At 34.5% G+C, this 12,612-nt stretch overlaps 1 long non-coding RNA gene across 1 annotated transcript; it reads left to right on the forward strand.

The window, feature by feature from the left end:
* The first annotated feature begins 472 nt into the window (after positions 1-472).
* Positions 473-874, forward strand: LOC127150902 (uncharacterized). The gene is made up of 3 exons (XR_007823472.1): positions 473-531; positions 626-688; positions 788-874. It is a non-coding gene; the product is annotated as an uncharacterized LOC127150902 (long non-coding RNA).
* Positions 875-12,612: the final 11,738 nt, after the last annotated feature.

Raw genomic sequence — 12,612 nt, forward strand, 5'->3', positions numbered from 1 at the left:
TGAAGTATTGGAATTGTTAAATAATATAATCACCATAATCAATGGAAGAATACCAACAGGAAAACAATCACAAGGATCGTACCATGAAAATCATGCTCCAACTTTAAGTTTGCAACGTCTTGAGGAAAGAATGAATATTCATAACTTGGATGATGCAGAGGTAAATATATTATTTTTCTTTTGAATTGAGGTAAATTTATTGTTGTTTAAGGTATATCAACGTACCGATATAACATACAACTTATATAAATCATACTGATATACATCATTTGTTGATACTGATATACTGATATTACAGATTAATGAAGAAGAAATTGAACAAGAACAGAATGCAGAAGAACTGGAGCAAGCAATCAAGAATATTGATAAGTTCATCAACAATGTAATATACATTTAGTTTACCTGCAATAATTTTATTTTTCTTATGGATATTAATTATTCAATTTACTTATACATTTTCATAAATCATAAAAGAATCAAGAAGTTAATGCAGAAGATCAACCAATGAATCCAGAAAATGAAGACAAAAATGTAAGTAACTTATAATATACTTTCATAGAACAATAAGGTATATCATTTTATTGTTACGCTTGTTTTAATAAAAATTTCTACTTATTTATTAAAGAATGAAAAAGACAATGAAGAAAAACAAATGAATGAAGTTTCAAAAGAAGCACATCACCCAACCGTAAGTAATTTAGTATACGTCTTGATACATTTTGATAAAATATATAATATTAGATATATCATCTAACTTATTCACATATTTCATACTTTTCATTTAAAGATTGGAGAATCTGAAGAACAGTCAAATGAAAGAGAGTTAGATGGAAAGGAGTTAATGGAAACAAGCCTCAAATTAGTTGAAGACATCTTCAAAATTCAAGAGGTTATAACTTTTCTAAACTTAAGCTTATTGACTGATACACCTTATTATTCTACGTACATAAACTTGCTGATACATGTTGATTTATTATTATACATTGGATTTGGGTGATAACACAGAAAAAACACCAACAAAATGAAGAAGGGAGGACAAAGGGAAAGAACGGTAAAGGCAAACAAGTGGTAAAATCGTTTTTAAACTATAATATTTTTAAAATTTTAATTTCCTTTTGTAAAACACTAATAAATAAAATTGTATATTTTTAGGCTACTCAAAATAGAATACTTACAAGGAAAGCTTCACAACTTGCTGCCAATGATGAAAAGTGTAAAGTGCAATATGTGCAACATGAGCGGCCGAAAAGGAAATTGAAACCCACACCAAAAGCTATTGATTTGGAATTGGCCCAAAAGCATAAATCTCCCAAAAAGGAAAAAAAGTCAAACGTTGCATTTGAACCACCAAGTTTTGATTTGCTACCTTGATAAACTTTTCTTTTGGACACTTTTGAATATGTTTTCACATGTGATATACTTTATCTCAAATCACATAGGTATTTTTCGTATGTAATATACTTTATCTTGAATCACATAAGTATTTTTCGTATTTGATATACCTTATCTTGAATCACATAGGTATCTTTGGTATTTGATGTACCTTATCTTGTTTTGGTATCTTTGCGTTTGAAGTATCTTATATTGCATATATCACTTAGAAAAAGAATGTTTCTCTGATGTTGATAGACTTCATATTGGGTATATCACAGGTATATTGGACTTTAAATACCTTATATCAAGTGTATCAATTAAGAATAAAAAAAAAAATGAAGTAGAGAAGAAAATATTCGAAAATAAATTGTTCAAATAATACATCACTGATAATTGCTAAATTTCAAAATAAGTAAATTGTTCAAATAATACATCATTGAAAATTGCTAAATTTCAAAACAATTAAATTGTTCAAATAGGTTCAAATGTACAAGTTCTATATTATGGTCGGCTCTCTTACAACGACTACATTTTGAGCTCTTTGAAACTTCACCAATAGAAGAAATCCTTCTTTTTCGAGGCCTTCCTGTTGGACGTCTAAATACTGGAGGCAATATATTGTCGTTCACCTCCACAACACTCCAATCAGTATGGTTACCAATCGGATGAACTAAACCACCATAAGTTGCAGACAATACAGTAGCATAGTAATACTGTGAAACGAATGCATAAGGATTTAAATTAAGACTACGAATCACAATAAGAGCATGAGCACATGGAATTTCTTCTAGATCCCAAAAAAGGCAACTGCAGCTATTACAATTCAACTTTACTAAAAAATTCTTGCCTCCATCAACTACTTGAAATTCAACTTCACTCACAAGATTCACCTGAACACAAAAAATTATGGTATATCATCAGTGTATTAACTAATCATTACACTTCAATACAGTATATCGAAAATTGACTATTATAAACAAATATCTAAAACATAACACTTACAATGAAGCTTCTTGATTCATCAACTAGCTTTCTTATTAGTCCTTCATCCCAAGAACTCAAAACACTCTTTAAACATGAGGCTGCTTTTCTTCTCTCATAAAATCACCGTTGAAGAAACTCTCTACTGGCCTCAAACAAGGATGCAAGCGGTAAGTCTCTATCAATCTTCAACTTAGAATTCAAGCTTTCACAAATATTCGTTGTCATTATTTGATATCTTCTTTTTCTAGAGTATACGCGTGACCATCTCTCAAAACCAACTTTCATAAGATATCCTCTAATAGATGGGTATATCGACTCCATCCATCTCATATATAACTTAAAATCATCTATTGTATACGAGTATGCACATTGACGAAAAAGCTTTTCAATTAATTTCAATTAAAGAGTCTTTAAATGACAACTTCACACTTTTTAAAAGATGTTCTACACAAATGCAATATTGTACCATTGGAAACACATCTAAAACACCCTTTGGAATACTTATATGTCTATCAGAAATAATAACCAATCCCTCTCGATCTCCAAAAGAAAGTTTTAATTGTTCAAAAAACCATTTCCAAGAAGCATCATTCTCCGAATCTACTATACTAAATGCAAGAGGGAAAATTTTACTATTACCATCCATAATTGCTGCAGTTAACAATGTTCCACCATACTTATACTTTAAAAATGTCCCATCAACGGCTATATTTGGTCTACAATATCTTCAACCTTCAATTGATGATGCAATAGCCATAAAACAATATTTGAAATGGCCATTTGGATCTATTTCGTATGCAGTAAATGAACCTATAGAAAGGAAACAAAATAGAATAATCAATTTAATAAATACACTAGATAGTAAAACATATAATTAGTATTGCATACATCATGCAATGAGTATACTTCATAATAGGTATATCAGTAAATTGATATAAAACACTAAATAGTAAAACATATAATCAGTATTGTGTACATCATACAATAAGTATACTTCATAATAGGTATATCGGTAAACTGATATAAAACACTAAATAGTAAAACATATAATCAGTATTGCATACATCAGACAACAAGTATACTTCATAATAGGTATATCAGTAAACTAATATAAAACACTAAACACTAAACTGGTATACAACAACTAGTTAGTATACCAGCTATACAAGTAAAATAATGAATGAAAAATAGCAATAGTATAAAACGAAATAAATTGAACAATATAACAATTGGTAGAAAAAAAACCTGGATTTATTTCTTTTAGCTTTGAGAAGAACTTTGGAATCAAAGCATAAGAATCATCGGCATCTCCTTTCCACAACTTCATAACAGATTCTTTTGCTCTCCAAGCCTTATAATAACTAATAGAAACTCCATAATTCATACGCATATGATGGATGATATCTTTTGGTGTTGAATGAGAATAACTATACCTCAAATAATCAATCATACAATGACTAACAAATTCTGAAGATGCTTGCTTATGAGAAGAATGAACAATCATTGAGCAACTATGATCACTAACGTATTTTCGAATCATCCATAATTCACTTCTTTTATAACGCGATGCTCTAACAAACCAAAGACAACCATCTTCATTACATCTCAACTCAATTGATCTTGAATTAGATCTCAATGTCTTGAATACAAAATTACTCTTGACAGCTATAAAGCGAAATGACTTCATCAAAATTTCTTTACTACAAAACAAATCATTCTCCTTAAAAGTCAACCCATCCTTACTATTAGTAATATCAACATCTCTAAAAATTACTAATTCATCTCCCAAATCAACCTCAACTATGGAAGAAGAACAAGAAGAACCAACTGAAACATCCAAAACTGTATTTACAGAATGAGCAACTAAAGGATATTGGGTAGATTGATCCTTAACCAATGTCAAGAACCAAGTCACATCTTTATTTTCAACAATCTTTAGAACATGTTGAATACCATTACTACCTATAGGCAATAAAACCGAAAGTTCAATACACGACTCAACTTGAATTTCAGTACGTATCAAGTTCACAAAAGAATCAAATGATGATATCACTTCATCAACCAAAACACAATTTATTTTGTAATCCACATAGGACTGTTGCTCATCCCATTGACCACTATGAAAAACAATTACCGCAAGCTTAACCATAACTACAATGAACTGCAACAATTTAGGAAAAATAAGAAACACGTAGTAAGTATATCAGTCAATTAATACATATAATATAAGTATATCATACAACTGATATAAAAAACTGATACAAATTAAAAAAAAAAAACAGAATCAAACAGAACCAAATCATGTTGGGCTGGGAAAACAGAACCAAATCGTAGATATTAGGAATAAATAAAAGAGATGAGTAATAACAAATCGTAGCCCTAATTTTAATAAATAATATACTAACAATTCACAGAAATAATATTAGGGCTTTAAAAAAGGGAAGAAATACATACATGATTCTTGTTTTCCCTGAAGAAAAAATGAGGAGAATAGGAGAAGAAGACGAGGAGAAGATGATAAAAAAAGAAGCCGACGAAGAGGGAGAAATCTAAAAGAACGAAACTGAAGAGAGAAGAGAAGAACGGTGGACAAGAGGCTGAAGAAGACAAGGAGAAGAGAAGTCGGCAAATAGGAGAAATCTCGAAGAAGAACGACGCAGTAGAGAAGAAGAAAACGAAGAAAGAACGGTAGACAAGAGGCTGAAGAAGACGAGGAGAAGAGAAGTCGGCAAATATGAGAAATCGCGAAGAAGAACGACACAGTAGAGAAGAAGAAAACGAAGAATGGAGATTGAAGGAGAAAACGAAGAATGGAGATTGAAGGAGAAGAACGATAAAGAAAAGATCGAAAGAACAAGATAAAACAGCAGAAGGGTAATTTTGTAATAATGAAAAAAATGAAATAAGAAATATCAACAAAAATTAAAAAATTGCTATATCTGCAAAATCAGCAAAATTGAAAAGATTGGTGCTGATTTTGCTAAATTATATTTTTATTTTGCCACCAAGTACAATTTCCCTATCTTTAGTATGATAATTGGATCAAATTAATTATTTTGGTTCAAATAAATATTATTTACTTCGCCTAAAATTTAATTGAGCCCAAAAATAAGTTTAACCCGAATTAAATATGACCAAAATCCTATGGACCATATCAGACCCAAGTCCACAAAAGCCCATGAACTCTTGGAGGTTGGATTAAATTCTAGAAATCGAACACATCGCATCAAATCAACATAAATATAACATCAACGTAACAAGTTCAACTCCAACTTCACGAATTTTTTTATCATAAATCAGAAGATATTGTCAAATTTTAGAAAAAGAGTTTGGTCTCTAATAAAATTCCTAAATTGTTGAAAGATCAGACAAATCTTTGAAAGATCTAGGCTACAACATACATGCCCCCACCTTGCTTTGAACAGGGATGAGAACATCCTCCAATTTTAGCTTTATATATAATATATACTTAATTTATCAAATTTTGGTAAATATTAGAGTGAGATTTGTAGACTAATTTGAATAATTTTTTTTGGCTTAAATAAATAGAGGGAAAGAAAATATACCTTGAATATTATTGGCAGAGGAATTGTATTTCTCGTAAACCAAAATTTTTTTGGAGGATTTTGTTGAGATATGATAATTATTTACTCCAAAAGTTTAGATACTTTTCTTCCATAAATTGGAATATCGTATCATGAATTCATCAATTGTCTCTGATCGATGAAGAGAGCTCATTTTAAATCCAAAAACTGATTACTATTTTTTTTTAAACCTTTCTCTCTTTTGGATTCTTTTTTAGCACCGAAAAAATTTTCTTCCTCCCATTATGTAAAAAGGTAAATTAACCCGATTCTCCATTCTCTCCTTTAATATCTCAAGCGGCGAAGGAGAGCAACGAAGCACCGATGAGAGAGCCAATTGCTGAGAGACAAATGGCAGCAACACATGTGAGGATTCATCATTCTCTGGTCGAGGTGTTGGAGCGAACGCCTCATCTCGGCTACGACGGCACAGACGGCAATCTTCTGCATCATCGTTGTGATTATTTTTAGAGGGTATTATTTGTGGGTCTTTTATTTCTTCTGAAGCTTCTTTTTCTAGAAGCGACAGAGGGGAGGGAAAAAAAAAAATAATAGATGCGTGAGAGTGGGGCCGTTAATGGAAGAAGAAAAGAAAAGTATTTTCTTTATTTTGTTTTTTTTTTGTTTTCTTTTTCTTTTTTCTTAAACATTCTAAAAAAAGCTTTTGTTTCTTTTCTCCCTTTTTTTGTTTTCCTTTTTTCACGTTTCATTTATTTGTTTTTTTCGTTTCATTTTTTTAAACTTTATTTTAATTACTTCTTTTTCTTCTTTTTTTTCAATATTTTTTTATTTACACAATTTTTTAGTTTCTTTTTATCTTTTTTGCTTTTAGACTATTTTGTCTAACCTTTTTTGGTTGCAATTTTTTCTTGAATAATTTTTCTTACTCATCAAATTCTTTTTTATTTTTTCTTTCTTTTTTATATTTTTTTATAAGAGTGTGCAGATGAGTACTTGAACAAATTTGAATTGAACAAATGAGTGCTTGAACAAATTTGAAGATGGAGCACACCAAGCTTAGAACAAATTTGAAGAGGGAGAACACCAAGCTTGAACAAATTTGAAGATGGACAAGCAAGACTACACATGGAAAAGGATGATCCAGATGAAGATGATGATCCTACCGACTTCAACCACATTAAAGATGAAAATGATGTGCATTGAAGATGGAGATGATCGCTTCGACTGTGCTCCGCATTGAAGTTGGAGATGAGTAGTCGCATTGAAGATGGAGATGATCACCTCAGCAGTGTTGAAGATGAAGATGATGATCGTTAGTCCCACGTAGCGGTTCAAGGTAAAGCTAATCGATCTACCAGAGATGAGAAAGAACTCTCTAATAGTCCTACGAAGGGTTGACTGACTCATAGAGATATGGGAAAACTCTCTTCTCTATTCTATTCTACATATTAGAGAAAGAGAAGAAAGTAGATGTTGTCTCAGTAAACTGGGTAAGGGAAGGGTTGTGCACATTAGTTATTTCCCTCATAATTTGAGAAGGGATATAAGCTTCCAACCCGACTCTGGGAATGAAATTCTGGTTTCCTTCATGGAGTAGGTCGAATTACAACTTCTTCTTCGCGATTCAATGGTTTATTCCATTCAATCTTCTTTTTAGGTAACGACTTACCAATTGTCCGAGGCATAAAATAAGAATATGATCCTCTTCCTCTATCATATTATTCCTGTCTTGTAAATCATCAAAATCTTATAAGAAGAGAGACCAAAAAAAAAAAAGGGGGGGGGGGGGAAGAAAGATGAAGGATCTGCGAAACTGAATGAAGAAGAATTAGTACGATCTGGAGCTGTCAAGCGATTATTCGATAAATATAGAGTAGATTATGAATACCCTCATGGCTTGAAAACAAGCTTCAGTTGGGAGTAATCGTGATCCTTTTGTTGAGAGTTTCCCATAACTCTGCCTCTACCTTTGTACCACATAGTAGGTAGGATTATCAAAGCCTATTTCAGACTCCTTCGTTCATTCTACAATATCAGATCAATTTCTTATAAAGCAAGACCAAGCACTGAACCTCTTTTGCTTCCCCTTTCTTAGGGGTCAAGCCTTAAATTCTTTGAGCCTAGTAAGTCAACGTACATGAAAGATCCAGGAAAGAAAGTTGAAGATATAAATATAAGTAGTTTTTTCAAGCTCTGATCTTTCTCTAGCTGAGCACCTCTCCCAAGAAGACGCAGTGGCCTTCAATCTAAGAAAGACACCTAGAAGCTTGAACTTACCCCACATAGCGCTTGGGGTAGGGGAAGTTAGGAGATGGGGTGACTCTTTCACGATAGAGATCTGCTTGAGAGCTAAACCATGTAAGCAGAATTTTTCTTTCCAGTCACACTGCGTAGTTGGGCTCTCCTTCCACCACACTAGTTCTTGCTTTAATCGATCGACCCGACCCATCTCTATGTTCCAAATCCGCCGTAACCAAGGTTCAAAGAATTTGAATTGAGTGACTAAAGAAAACATTATTTATATAAGGTTCTTAGAAGTTAACTTGACTAGAATATGCACCACCCCTACTCGACCTTTAGAGATCTTTCTGCTTGACGTGTAGGAGGTGGGAAGTACAATTGTAAGCTTGGGTTTGAGGAATAAGCACAATTATCCCTTCCTTTCATGAGTTGGAGAGAATAGACCAGTATAGGATAAAATCTCTTCCCTGGAAGGCAGGGAGACAGAGAATACTCTATGACTTTTTCAGCTAGGGCCAAGGTTGCTCTTCTCTCAAGTGCAAAAAGGATAAAGGCCTCTTTCTCATACCATTCAGTTAGTCAAATGGTCAAAATCAGAGGCAAGGTTCTTTAATGGAAAGAAAAGAATATGGAATGAATGAGTCAAGAGCTTTGGAGGAGTCAGATTCCTTACAGTGCGATTAGAAGACTATCCAAAAGACCTATTAAAGGGGTGAAGCCAAGCGACTGGAAAGGATCGCAAATCGAACTCTTACAGATTGAAGAGTCCTTTGGTCTTTATGATGGCGAATTATCCAAAACTAATGTATCCATCCTTTTGACTCTAAAACCTCCTACAGAGTCTGATTTCGTGTCGTAGGTCCCTTATAGGTCTTTGGATAGTTTTCTAAATCATCAACACCTCTTGACTAATTTATGGAACTCAATCCTGATCTTGCTCAAGCTTATTTATTTACGTTTGACTAGGCATAGGAAAGTAGGTAGATCGCCATATCTAGTCAAAGTAGTGAGACTGCTCAAGCATATTTTCTTCTTATCCCCGCCTATTTCTTTGGTATTGCTACCGTACCTGTGAGAAGAAAGCAACTAAGATTCATAGTTTATGTCACCTTGGTGTGGTTTTCCCGATGAATCAAAGATATATCAGAAAAGAGCTTCAACCTATTCTTAGCGAAAACAACTTCTTCTTAGTGATAGAGCTTGATCAACCTCTACTTAGCTTATTATATCATCAAAAAGAAGAGAAGATACCTTCTAAACCTATGACAAAGAATAGTCCTTCGAGGTCTTTCGTAGCTTAATTAGTGGCATAAAAAAAAATATCGAAGTCAAGACTCCTCCTTTCAGAGTTAAGAGGTCTTGAATGGAGGCAAGGGGCTAATGATGACAAAGACTATTACATTAATGAAGATGTGAAGCCAAGCGACTATTAAGGAGTGCAAAGAGGACTCCAGACTTCGGACCTGCTGGCCAGCCAATAAGTTTCTTTCGAAAAGAATAAGTTGCTTTGTCTTATAATAAGTTAAATGAGAAATTTTACTAGAAATCTTTAATGAACAAATAACGTAAGTAATAGCAAAAAACCTACGGAATATACTCATCTGGAGTAGTAATGGTTACGAAGAATGAAGATCAGATTCTTTTCCACATAACTAACCTCCTAGCTAACTTCTTTTATTTCATTTAGAACGAGATTTCTTTCTCTTTTCTTTCATCCTTCTTCAAAGTAGATTTCATCGCTCAATTACGACCTTGTGAATTTCTTTCTCCGTAGCTCCAATATAGCGGACAACCTGAAACCTTTGTTCATTGATTCTTTAAAAGTAGCGGAAGCGGAGCAGTAGCATCGCGGACAACCCTAAAGCACTTGTTTGATCCTTTCTTTATTCTTTCTTTTGGAGGAGACCAAGAAAAGATAAGAAAGAGGGAGATTATTCATCAAATCAATGGATCCAGCGATTCGATACATCCGTTGCATCTGCTTTCATTATTCAACAACTGACTTTGGGAGTTCTAGTCCTGTACCTGGATAGGGCGCTTCCTTCTTATTAATTAGTCTAGTGAATACACCATTTCTGATCCTTGTTCTCATAATGAGAGAATCAGAGTTTAGAGGTCCAAGAAGTCAATAAATCAAAAAAGAAGACAATTTGCCAATGTGAAAGTCAGAAAAGGTTCAAAGAATATTGACCTTGTTCATTAATTTCACTCTTCGCTAGGCTTTCTCTTTCTTCCTCTTTCTCTTAATATCAAGTTGAGCCATTATTAATCTGTGGTCTCCACTTTGTAAACCCTCTTTCCTTTCGAATAACCGTGTAGTGGTGTTGAGCTATTGCATAACCTTGTCAGTCGCTTCACATAGTAATCTAATAGGATTTCCTCATCATAAAAAGGAAAGAAATCTTAGTTCCTTTCTAAATGGAATAAGTTGATATTATCCTTATGGGTTTCTTTCTTATCTTTCATAGATCTCTATCTTATTCTCTTCTCTTTTAAGTTTTGAATGGAAGACTAACCTTGCCCTCCGACTTTCTTATTGCGAACTCCTCCACATTCCTTGATGTAGGCTTTCCAATTTAGCATTATCCAGATTCTTTGATTGGTTTTAGTCATGATAGGATGAAATATAGATGAATAAGAAATATTTGTGACCCACTATGCAAAAAGCATGAGGTATAAAGGAATCGAGGCTCGACCCACACGTGAATAGGAAGAAGCCAAGCCCCCCGAATTGAGTCTATGATCAGTATGATCGTCAATCAGTTTCCCAAGAGAGAGGGATGAATAAGCACTCGAGAATTCTCATTCATTCTCATTTTACGAGCGAGACTGAGGGGTAGGATCCTATTGAGTGGCATAGAGCGACCAGATAGCATTCTCCTTTTCGGCAGTTAATCCTTTCTTCTTCGATCGCTCATGAGAAGTTTTCGTCTTCCTAAATAGTTTCGGATAGAGGTTAGAGTCAGAAAGCGCTAGTAAGGTCTTCAGCAGATACGAGTCTCTCTCCTGCTCCGTGGCTTTATAGTCTTTCTTCTGATCTCAACTTCTACAACTTCTACAACTCCTTAGATTGAGCCTTCTCTACTACCCAACTACACGGTAGAGTGCCTTCATTCCTGGATGTGCCCGTACTCTTTAATGAGATAGAAGAACTGATCACTGACTCTGGGTAGTTGGGGTAATGAGAAGAAGAGGTGCGTATTGAATATTGGCCTTATTCTAACAACTTCTGCAAAGACGAGCTAGTTCTACTTTCAAGAAAAGAGCTCCTACTCTCTCGCTATTTTCTTCAACTCCACTTGGGTTAGCGGCATTGGGTAAGCCCTTTCGAGGAGGAAGGATTAATGAACCCCACTCAATCAGAATCAGAAGGTTTACCGACGACCTGAATCTGATGCTTGGGTTCTCCGATTATTTGGAAAGCCCTTACGATCCTAACGGGATACCTTTCGGATAGAGTAGCTTGGCCTAACCCTCGTCTATATCCCTATAACCCGATCTGTGGACTATTTCCCCGTCAAAATCTAAAGAATAGAGAGATAGCAAACTCTTACTCATACTTATTCCTTCGACCCTCTCTATCTTCTACGACCCTTTGGTCCTGCTTTGCTATACGATCTTGCAATAACCTTCTCCTAGGTGGGCCTAGCTAGACCTCGAGTATATTCCCTACCCGATCGTTTCGATCTTTGCCTTTGCAAGTTAAGAAAATTGCATTAAGAGACCTGACCACTTCTTCTTCTACTCATCTTCTATAATTTAATCCTCAACTATTTCCTGACAGCTTCTTTAACTCAGTTTGAGCAAAGGCGGCCTTGTCAGCTTTCTTCGCTTCGCTCTGCTCTGATCCACTTTGGTCTCTACTTTGTGAGAGGGATGGATTAGTCTCCGTACTTCCGAAAGAGGCTTCCTGATTCCTTTTTAGGTAAACTGGTTTAGCAGGTTCCGATCCACACCACAGAGTTGACTAATAGTTTTAACTTCATTTAATCTTTGGAATACTCTTTCTAAAAGATAAAGGTCTTTGTCTGCCTCATTCCTCAACCTATGAAATCACCTTTCTTCAACTACTATCACGTAGTGGGAGTAGCATGCCTATTCAAGTGCGTAGTGGGCTGATATTGACCGATCTGAAAGTTACCTTGCTTTCGGGCTTCCTACCCTATTGAGGAAGATGAGTAATAGCTTTCTCTTTCTCCTTCTGCCTCTAAATCGAGGACTCCCATTCCAGTAAGATGGAGATCCAGTGTTGCTTAGCATATTATCCTCTCTCGCCAACTTTGGTTTTCTTCCTATGAGTGATCCTATTCTTTCTTTTTGTCTACCTCTCTATATACTTCTCTTTCATTCAATAGGTTGAGCTTTCTAATTGAAGTGGGCCTAGTCTTGGGAATCTAAATTCATTCTTCGCCCTAGAAAGGACTGGAAGAAGAGGGAAAGATCTCATTCCTTTTCCTCGGTATCCCTT

The sequence above is a fragment of the Cucumis melo genome, chromosome 9 (genome assembly GCF_025177605.1).
Source record: "Cucumis melo cultivar AY chromosome 9, USDA_Cmelo_AY_1.0, whole genome shotgun sequence".
Classification (NCBI taxonomy): domain Eukaryota; kingdom Viridiplantae; phylum Streptophyta; class Magnoliopsida; order Cucurbitales; family Cucurbitaceae; genus Cucumis; species Cucumis melo.